The following is a 10253-nucleotide window of genomic DNA, read 5'->3' on the forward strand; positions in this document are numbered from 1 at the left end:
TGTAATTTAATGGCTGTTAATGTTTTTTGAGGACAGATTTCTCTGGAACCAAACGGCCCAGTTTCACGGGACCAAAATCATTCGAAGCCTATATGTAAATGGGTCAGTTGGTTCCAAAGATATAGCTGGTTGTTTAAAGGGGGGCGGGGGTGGTTTTCTCTCCCCCTCACACCAGAAAATGCAGGGACTAGGCTGGTGTAAAAGGGGCCAGTCCGGGAATGTCCCTGCATGATCCTGGGACCATATTCCTGGGTAAGTCCCTGCATTTTCTGGTGTGAAAGGGGTATTATTTTAAATACCAGTGCTCTGAATACAGCCAGGTAGCCCCCTGCTCTCTGCCCGGCTGTCAATGGCTGTCATTTCTGCCCGGCAGCGGCTGTCCCCAAGTTACCACGAGCATGTATTCTCCCTTGGCAAAGAGCATGTAATCCCACATGGCAACGAGCATGGAACCCCTGGCAATGAACATGGAACCCCTGGCAATGAACATGTAGGTAAGCAACACTTATGTAGCATAAATTTTAATAGGCATTATGGTGTTTGGCATAATACGTAATGGAGATTATGCTGTGTGTCTTAACATGTAATGGGCATTATGGTGTAAATTTTTAATGCGCGCCAATACCCCTATTTATGAAGCATATTGTGCATTATTGTTTAATCTGTTTGGTAGTGCGGGCATGTCCAAACTATGGCCCTCCAGTTGTTGTGAAACTACAAGTCCCATCATGCATTGCCACAGTTTTGCTATTAGGAAATGCTAAAACTATGTCAGGGCATGCTGGGATGTGTAGTTTCACAACAGCTGGAGGGCCACTGTTTGGATATGCCTGGTGTAGTGTGTATTTTGGCTCAATCCATGTGGCATAAGGTGAATTGTGACTCAATCTGTGTGCCATAGTGTGAATTTTGGCTCACTCGGTGTGAATTTTGGCTCATTCCATGTGGCATAATGTAATAGAGGCAAGTACAGTATAAGGGGGTTACTATTGTGTTGCATGATTTGTATAAGGGGCATATGGTGTGGTAAACTTAGGTGACCACATAAAAGGTGCTGAAATGTTGTCTACCAAGTTTCGGCTTTCAGTATTTTTTTTATGACTGCAATGCCACCTCACCCCGCAAGTATCTTAGGACATGGACGTCCTGCGGGTGCACCTTTGGAGTGCACCCGCCAATATATCTCCCTGCGTTTTTCTTATGCCAGCCCCCTACCTTTTCCAGGCATGTATAATTAGTTGAAAGTATTTACACAAATACAGACACACCCAGGAGCAGACCATCAAAAAAAGAACACTGGTCACGCCACTCACATTATTAGGTGCTGGCCACAACCCCTATTATTGCACATAATAGGCCCTTGATCATTCAGCTCCAGGCCCATTTAGACCTTAATCTGGCTCTGCGGTTGCCAATAATAATACTTATAAATACAATAAGTGTACTGTAATGTATATATTGAGTAATAAAATATTAAAGGTTGTATACTTATAAAATCCAAAGAAAATCTAAAGAAGAGCAACAAAGCTTATTAGGGGAATGGAGAATTTAAGCTACGAGGAAAGATTAAGCAATTTGGGACTATTTACACTAGAGAAGAGTTGTTTAAGGGGGGACATGCTCAACATGTATAAATATATTAGGGGCCAATATAAGGAACTGTCAAACACCCTCTTTTGTGCTAGAAAGGAATTTAGGACGAGTTTAGATTAGAAGAAAAAAGATTTTTTTCTTCTAGAAATTTTTTTTTATTTACAGTCAGAGCAGTCAAACTTTGGAACTCTCTTCCTGGAGAAGTGGTGTCGGCAGACTATAAATACAGATGGAGCCCCTGCCATCCTTGGCCGGGGCTCGCCAGACCCTCCAACTGGCGAGCACCGGCAGACAGGGACTACACTGAACTGGGACGCGCGTGCGTCTCACACGCACGCGCGTCCCAGTCTCTCGGCGGGGATGCTGCATGTCCCTGCCCGTCGGGCAGGGTTAGGGGGGCGCTCGGGCGGCGAGGATTACCTGTATTGACGGGCGTCGACGGCGGGGGAGGCAGCAGGTACCGGAGGCAGGATCCGTTGCCAGGGGGCGTGCGAGCGTCTCATGCGTGCGCGCCCCCTGGCGAGGCTGGCGTGATGGTGGGGCTGGCGTTAGAAATGCCAGCCCTGCAAATATGACACCAGCGCCATCTGTGCGTTTAAAATAAGGTTGGATAAACATTTATTGGTTAAAAACATCCATGGGTACGAATAAGTAACATAATCTGTTTTTAAAATATCAGAACATACTATACGACAAGGGCTAAACTATTATAAACATAGGTTGAACTAGATGGATGCAAGTCTTTATTCAGCCTCACCTACTATGTAACTATGTAACTTAGTAGTATTGGAGTCCTGTTTGTTCTTGTGGATCTCCTATATAGATTAATAACTAATTTTCCCACTGGATGATTTGGCCATGATCGAAATAAGGAAGTCCATAAACCATGCAGGATCTTGAAATATCGCTGGAGGGTGAATGCAATCCTTGAGTCAAGGGAACATCCTCACGATGTATGCAGTATTTGTAATCCACAGTATGCAGGTGGTGGTGTCCCATATGTTGGTATATTGCTGAGAAAGTTCCAAAGTCAAACCCAGGGATGAGATACAGAGAAAAATTGTAGTAGGACAAAAACAGTGCAACCTTTAGAATCCGGAGCTGGTTTTAAAAGTACAAGCGCCGCCTATGTGGGAGCAGCTCGACAAAACAACCCACTAGGCGCCTGGTCTATTCTTGAGCCCACCCAAGTGCTCAATTCTACCCCCTTTTTTCTTTTGGGCTAAAAATTAACCCTACAATATCCGTGTGGGTTTACAAGTGGTGGGGAATATAGATTGTAAGCTCCACTGAGACAGGGACTGATGTGAATATTCAAATATTATCTGTAAAGCGCTGCGGAATATGTATGCGCTATATAAAAAACTGGTAATAAATAAATAGTAAACAAATTTAAAATAATGACTTGGAGATTTATTGGCAATGAAAAGGGTCAGGTTTACTAGCTGAAGTACCCGGCGATGGTTTAAATGTTAAATGTTCAAGTATTAAGTAATCAATGAGTTGGATTTAATTGTCCATTTCAAAAACAATTAGCAGCTCTTCCAACACACCCATGAGGTGGCTGCTCAATGTCGTTTTTTTTTTGGGGTGTCGCCAGTAGCCCTAATCCCCAGCTTGTTCACGTCAATTCCCTCCAGTTTCAAAACAGAAAATTTAAATAATAGAGAAAAACACTGTAAACGTGTAATAACAATTGTTGGAACTGGAGGGATCAGTGACAAGTCTTATTAATAACTAGAAAAATACAAAAACTGTAAATTGAAAAAAACACTGTAAAAGTGTAAAAACTTTTGAACTTTAAAACAGGAACTTACCGCTTTAGACCATGATCTTAAGTTTGGTTGTTCTGCTTTGCCGGGGAGCCGTCAGTAAAGGTGGGAGAAATGATCCGGGTGGAAGAGTCTTGCGCGGCACAGAGGGCAGATGTGGTTGTCCTGCAGCCATTCTGTCAGACAGGGAACATGAAAGGTGTGGTGACAGTGCGATACAGCCATTTCTGTACCTACCCCAATGTCAGAGATGCAGATGGAGCAGTACTCTGGTTCCTCTCCGTCTGCAATGGTGCGCCTGCTGTAGGTGGGGAGACGGGACAGGACAAGCCGCATGATGGTGTCCTGCAGGAGGCGATCTACTCTCTCTGCAACTGCCTGATGGTCTCTTCCTCTTCGTCCAGACCTTCCTCTTCCCGATGACGGTCCAGATCTTCTTGCTGACCGACTCCCACGGGATGATCTGCGGCGTCCTGACCTCAGCCATGGCTCTCTGGTGTTCTGGCTGGGTCCATCTAAAATTATATTTCATATATTGTAGATATAACAAATAGCCATATGTGACATGTAAAGATCAGATATTGCTGGTGTACAATAAGACTTCCAGCAGTAACATGATTTATATATTATATTACTATACAACTGAAAAACAGAGCTGTAACAGTATGAGTGTATGGATGCAGGCCCCAATGCTTAGCGGTTCCTGATCTGTAACTGACAGCATGGGAGGTGCCAGCCAGTAACACAGGGACACTGGCCAGCCACCGCTGCTATAATCCCTCCCACTACAAAGGCCAACTGCTAGAGAAGAGACATTGGTCTAAGATTTAATTTACTAAACAAACATTTTACTGACCTTCATTTCCAATAAGCTGGGATAACTCTCGGCGGCTCATTGTAACCGGAGGCAGAAGGTGATCAAGTTTAAGAGAAAAAAAACAGGGAAAAAAGAGAAAGAAAAAGCACAGATGTAATTGTGCGCTGAGCTCCACTCACTAGTCACTCACTAGGGGAATCACTGGCAGCGATTAATAGCCTGCAAATTTATCTCACCTGAGAGGCCTTTTCTCATGTGTCCACATCAGCTGCTGCCCAGGAAATGCCAGTGATATTGCTGTGCACTGAGGGTGGCATGCGGGCGGCAGTTGGTGGTGGCAGTTGGTTATGGCCATGCAGCACATCGCATGTACAGTATACCCCACATCATCCTCTACTGCCAGGAACACTGGACAGAGCCAGATTGTAGCAAGGGGTCCACGTACATCCCAATGTTTAGTTAAAATGTCTCTTACATTACTACTTTCTGATATAAGAGAAATGTTAACTAAACATTGGGATGTAGTAACTGTCCACCCCCTGCTACAAACTTTTCTTCCTCCCAAGCCTTAATTGGTGTTTAGGTGAGCTGCCATTCTGAAATCTGTCAATTCAGCTGTTAAAATAAATTGGTTACAAACAGCTAAGGTGTTTTCTAATGCAATAAGTGCAAAACGTGCCAATATGTAGATGAAGATTATGGCACATATTTTGGGACATAAAAATCATGGGTTATTAAAAGCTGCATGACGTCTCACTACACACCTGATCTATATACTGTAAATGTGGAACATGATATATCGGAAAGACCAAGCGTCAACTTTCTGCAGCTTTCAGTCAGAAAAGTAAGTCACTACCAGGGCCGGTTCTAGGGTGTTTGGCGCCCTCCTGCGAAAAAAAAATTTACGCCCTCAAATACCTCTCGGCACGCACGCCAGAAAAAGTGCTTGCTCTCACAAGTAGCATGGCCACACTAGTACCCACATTTCATATTACACCACACAGTAGCGCAATCTCTTTCACACCACATAGCAGTCTACATTATTACCACACACAGTAGTACCCATTTTTCATATGACGCTACACAGTAATAACCTATGTACACAATGCCCACCATAGTAGTGACACTTTCTAGAAGTTAGAAGGCTCTGCAGTGCTGCTCATTTGATTGACAGCCTGGGAGCAATGGGTAGGGGGCGGGCATGATGACATTAGGCATTGTGTCAGTGAGTGAGGGGAGCTGCTTGTGCCGCTGGCTGCCTGTCATAATATTTGACAGGTTGCGGCAGCCAGTAGCTAACTAACACAGTCAATACAGTAGTAGCATATATTTTAAATACAAATTGAATCCGAGCGAGCGCGTCGCACTGCGCAGGCTGTACTAGGAGACTGGTGCAGGGTGGAAACAGCCAGGCACCGCCGTGAGACTTATTTATGTATATGGGCTTCATAATATGCCCCCCCATATACACACAGTAGAGACATGATTTGTTAACAATGAAGTGGGCAGTGAATGCCAGAGAGCCGGGCAGGGGAGGCAGTGGGCGCACTCGTGAAGGTGGTGAATGCCGCAAAGGGATCAGAGACCGGGTAGCGTAGGGGAAGCTGGGCACATAGAAAAGAATGGACAGCCAGTGATTGGCTGAGAGCTCTCTGACGGAGAGAGCTCTCAGCCAATCACTGACTGTTCAATCATTTCTATGTCCGCACGCTGCTTCCCAGCTTCCCCTACGCTACCCAGTCTCTGGTACTGCAGCGGCGTTCACCGCCAAACCAGTGCGCCCACTGCCTCCCCTGCCCGGCTCTCAGCATTCACCTCCCAGGACAGGTTGCACAACAAGAGATTCAAAGAGTTACCACCCCCCCCCCAATTATCCATAAATTAAACTTTAATATGCCTTCACATATAGAGCCACCTATTTCCCTATGTATGCCATCAGAGCCCCCTCAAAATCCTTTATATGCCAGAGGCTGAGCCATTTCTCCACAAGCCCATTTCAAATTCGACTACCATATATATAGATATGATATGACTTGGGGGGGTGGGTAACACTTTGAATCTGTTACAACCTTTATTTCCTCTTTATACTGAATCAATACCTGCCGCCAAATGGACTGGGTCTGGGACCGGGCCGCACTGTCCTGGGCCGCAATAAGAGAGCCGGGCAGGGGACTGGGTAAGCTGGTGCGGTGCCGATGCCGCCTTCAGACTGGGCAGGCTCCCTCCAGACTTTCTCGGCGACTCGGCAGCAGGTGGCAGGGCAAGGCGCGCTGTGTGACAGACAGTGCACGTCACGCACGCGGAGGAGAGGAAGCGGGGGGGGTTGGCGTCGGCGAAGGCGCCGAGCGTATCATCATCAACGTCACGCAGGACGTGTAATAGTGTGCGGGGCGTGGACTGCACAGGGCGGAAGAGCCCTGCTGCCCGGCGCTGTCAGTGTCAGACAAGCGCTGCGGGCGGCATGCCATGCAGGCAGACAGTGAAGGCGAGGGGCCGGGCTGGCAGCTTTAGCAGCAGAGCAGGGAGAGTGCGCCTTTTCACCATGGCGCCTCCCTGCTTTGCAGGAGCTGCTGAGCGGCCAGCGCCGGCCCTGGTCACTACTTACCAGTCAGATGGCTGCTGATGACTGAATTGGGGGCAGACGCTGCATCCCATGGGGATGTCAGTTCATGGGGACGCTGGGTGTTCCCCTGCTGCCTCCCCCGCCCTCCTCTGCCCATGCGAACGCCTTGGAGAGTGTGATACTTACCAAAGGCATTCGCACAGGGAGTCTGTACATGTGCAGATCCACGCATGCGCATTAACAGACCCCCACCTGAATCAGGCCCTTTGAATCTTTAAGAAGGTGTATCTTTGACAATCTCTCTCTCTCTCTCTCTCTCTCTCTCTCTCTCTCTCTCTCTATATATATATATATATATATATATATATATAGCTGCAAACTTGCTTCTGAGTCTATCATTATCTGCGAGTGCCATCAATTTATTGGATTATATATATATATATATATATATATATATATATATATATATATATATATATATACACAGGGCCGTTTCTAGACAATTTAGCTCCCAGGGCAAAGAAATAAAAATAAATTGCACGCGCCGAAGGCGCGCACGCCGAAATATGGGGTGTGGTTTATTTTTTAAAAGGGCATGGCTTAATATAAGGGGCGTGGTCTAGCAGGACAACAATTACCTTACATCTCACTTTTGCGACCTGCATGACCAGATATTGATTACCGCAGGAATTGTCATTGTCCTCCTGCACTTAAGTTGGCCGGCTGAAGGCCACACAGTGACCTAGTACACCTCACAGATCAAGGCCAATGACAGCCTACTTAAATCATTATACACTATTTATCCGTGATTCCAATAACACATTACGCAGCACACTGTGATGACAATTACACATTATGTCGCACACCATGATGACAATTACACATTATGTCGCACACCGTGATGACAATGACACATTATGTCGCACATCACTCCCCACACCGTAATGCCTATTACACATTCGGTACTTGTGTAATATCTGGGCGCCAGATTTTTTCATTGTATTGCATCGCATCGCATGCAATATAGTGGCATACAATTCATGCGATGCGATTTTTCATTGTAAAGACCCGATTTTTAATTGTATAGTCACCCATGGGCGATTTCATACCCCCACTATCCAACTACGCATGGAGTTGATTTTATATAGTGTGGCGAGCTCAGCGAACCACCGAGCCCGAAGCGTGGCGAGCGCAGCGAGCCCCACTAGGGGACGCAGAATACATGTAAAATAATCCGCGTCCGCTCGCCACACTATATAAAATCAACTCCCTGCGTAGTTGGATAGTGGGGGTATGAAATCACCAATGGGTGACTATACAATGAAAAATCGGGTCGTTAAAATGAAAAATCACATCGCATCGCATTCCTAAAGTAGTAGTATGCGATGAAAAAATCGGGCGCCCAGATAATACACAAGTACCACACATTCTGCCCCACGCACCGCTGCCGCACAACTGATGCCGTTTACTAATATGCCCCCACAGTGCCAGATATGCCAGGGGAAGGGAGCAGAGAGCGCAGATCACCCACCTCTCCTTCACAGTGTGTAACTGAGCTGTCAGCCATTCATAGCTCGCGGGCTGGCTCCTGATTGGTTGCCGGCCCGCGAGCTCTGATTGGCTGACAGCCAAGTGAGCGAGGGGAAAGAGAGACGCGCGATGTGCTCCCCTCCCCTCCTCTGGGAAATTAAACAGCTGTGGCGCCGCGGACGGGGAGAGGGGGAGGAAGAGAGGCGGCAAAGGCGGCGCTGGGGGGGGGATGCCGGGCTGTTTAACAGAGGCCGACAAGCCGTGCGGCACCCCGGGCTGCTGCATGGCTTGTCCGCCTCTAGAAACGGCCCTGTATATATATATATATATATATTTATATATATATATATATATATATATATATATATATATATATATATACAGTATTAGAAAGCCAGCAACATCCGATTTTTTCATGCAAAAATATCAAAAAGATTTTAATGGCATATTAAAGTGCAACGTGACAGACATAACAAAAATCAGTGCAAGGATGAGATGGAATACTTAGCAGAATTCAAGGTCAGAAATTAACCATCGCAGCATCCCTGAATGCGGTCATACCGACAGCTGTTTCGGTGCATAAGTGATGCACCTTCTTCCTGGGCATATATATATATATATATATACACATATAGAACAGCAATGAAGGCACTCCTGGGACTTGTAGTACTCAGAATTAAAGACAGACACAGCGGTCTGCGGGCAATGTTTCGGTCGTTTATTGACCTTTTTCAAGTTCAATGAGCTTGCAAAAGGTCAATATATATATATATATATATATATATATATATATATATACACGCAGCGTAGTTCAGCTGGGTGCCTGCACCAAAGTAAACATGTATATACCGGGCATCTGTGCGGCACTCCAAAGATACTTTTCTCAGGCTGGTAAGACCATATTTATTAGTTGTGCACTGGTATAAGGTTCCTTATACCAGTGCACACCTCAAGAGGGACAGTGAAAACCGGTCTTGGGGACTAAATTCAACTTTATACCAGTTATACTTGTTCTTGAGTGCAGATCGGCGCAGCAGTGCTTATAAAGGACCCATTGTTATAAAATGTCTAGTTGGAGACTTATGGGCCCCATACATCAGCAATTAATTGTGACAATTTTCAGATACGGAGATGATTGCCACAATTAATTTTAGATGTGTGGGCTCCCCCTTTTGGCAATCCCAATCAAAATCGCCAATCGATTGCTTAATCAGGTTTTTAAACATGTTTAATAATCTGGTATTATCTGCAGATCTTTTTTATATGTGTGGGCATTCCCAATTCGTCTTCTTCATCTATTTACATTATTAACAGCAATTGATTGAGCAATTTCCAGATATGAAGATGCAATCTTTAGATGGAAAAATCTGCCGATCACTGAAATAAATCTGTAATGTGTGGGCAAAGTCAGATAGATTGTAAAATCCTTTTATCTGGCCAAAAAATCCCTGTATCTGGAAATCCATAAATTGTGATTGCTGATGTATGGGGCCCATAACCCCGTTTGAAAGTGTTGTGGGAATAGTTTCAAAATCATTTGCAAACCCCTGATGAAGTCCTTGATAGGTTGAATGGGGGTATTGTGGGAAAGTACCCCACTATTTATTTATTTATTAACAGTTTCTTATATAGCGCAGCATATTCCGTTGCGCTTTCCTTAATATAGGGATCCTTTTCCTATTTGGGCAAAGTTAATTGGGGGAGGGGACAGTTTGGTGAACTCATATATCCAGGATACTGTATCTGCCACTGCTCCGTGTTGTACTGTAGTAGGAAGTGGTCCCTGTGAGAACAATGTACTGTTCTTGCTTGTAATACTTGTAGATCGCCAGTTGGTAGCAAAGTCCACATTTTGGTCCTGGTTCAGGTATCCTTGTGTAAAGTTGGGCTTTGTTTCACAGCAACACTAGGAAGGAGAGGTGGGGGTGCTGTAACTGATGCATTTCGCTGGGTATCCCCCAGCTTTTTCAAAGGTGAC

At 45.4% G+C, this 10253-nt stretch overlaps 1 long non-coding RNA gene across 3 annotated transcripts in view; it reads left to right on the forward strand.

Moving 5' to 3' along the window:
* LOC146080952 (uncharacterized) overlaps positions 1 to 10253 on the forward strand; it is a 63968-nt gene that overhangs the window by 2984 nt on the left and 50731 nt on the right. The gene's annotated exons all lie outside the window — the stretch shown is intronic.

This window comes from Crinia signifera, chromosome 5, assembly GCF_055691185.1.
Source record: "Crinia signifera chromosome 5, ASM5569118v1, whole genome shotgun sequence".
Classification (NCBI taxonomy): domain Eukaryota; kingdom Metazoa; phylum Chordata; class Amphibia; order Anura; family Myobatrachidae; genus Crinia; species Crinia signifera.